Below are 1,036 nucleotides of genomic sequence, written 5' to 3'. Positions count from 1 at the left end.
GGGGGAAGAGCTGGAACGGGAGTCAGGGGGTGGGAAAGGAGGTTATTTGAAACGAGAGAAATCAATGTTGAGTCCTCTGGGTTGAAGGCTGTCCAGGCGGAAGATGAGGTGTTATTCACCCAATTTGCGGTCTGATTCACTGTGGCAATGGAGGAGGCAGAGGCCGGTCTTATCAGAAAGGGAGTGGGAAAGGGAAGTAAAATGGACGGCGACTGGGCGATCAGGTAGGCCCTGGCTGAGATGCTTGGCGAAACATGCCAAGTCAGCATTTGGTCTCACCACCGGACATCTCAGCCACCTTGATCCCATTCCTCTGCCCAATCCTTCTTTCCAGCAACTAACCAGATCTATTCCACCCATTCCTCTGCCCAATCCTTCTTTCCAGCAACTAACCAGATCTATTCCACACATCTTCCAACCAGGTCATACCCTCTACCTGTGTTCACCTGTCTCTATCTCACCACTCAACCCCTCTCCCCAGCCAAGCTCTCCTTACACCCACCCCCAGTCCTGAAGAAGGGTTACACCCGAAATGTTGACTTCTCCACCTCCTGATGCTGCCTGGCTTGCTGTGTTCTTCCAGTCTCCTGCTGGTCTACTTTGGATTCCAGCATCTGCAGTTTTTTTGTCTCTAGAACAGTAAGCATAACTTTGTCAAGTTCTGATTGGCATGATGCTACATTTACGACTTATGTCAAATAGCTGCTAATGTTGATGAAACAAAAAGATAGAAATTTAAATTAAGGCATAAGGAGATTACAAAAATAGATAGGTAAGTGGGCCAAGATCTAGTAAATGGAATATGATGTGGAAAAATGTGCGATTGTCCATTTTCACAGGGAAAACTGAAGCAAATAAATTACATGGTGACAGATTGCAGAGCTCAGATGGAAAGGGGTTTAGGTGTCCTTGTGCATTAATGACAAAAGGCTACTATGCAGGTACAGTAAGTGATTGGGGAAGCTAAAATAATGTTAAGATAAAGCTGGGGAATGTTAAGATAAAGCTAAGATCAGCAGGACTTCAAGGTAATTAG

The sequence above is a fragment of the Chiloscyllium plagiosum genome, chromosome 20 (assembly GCF_004010195.1).
Source record: "Chiloscyllium plagiosum isolate BGI_BamShark_2017 chromosome 20, ASM401019v2, whole genome shotgun sequence".
Lineage (NCBI taxonomy): Eukaryota > Metazoa > Chordata > Chondrichthyes > Orectolobiformes > Hemiscylliidae > Chiloscyllium > Chiloscyllium plagiosum.
The sequence above is the reverse complement of the archived record's forward strand: the minus strand, read 5'-3'. Positions refer to the sequence as shown.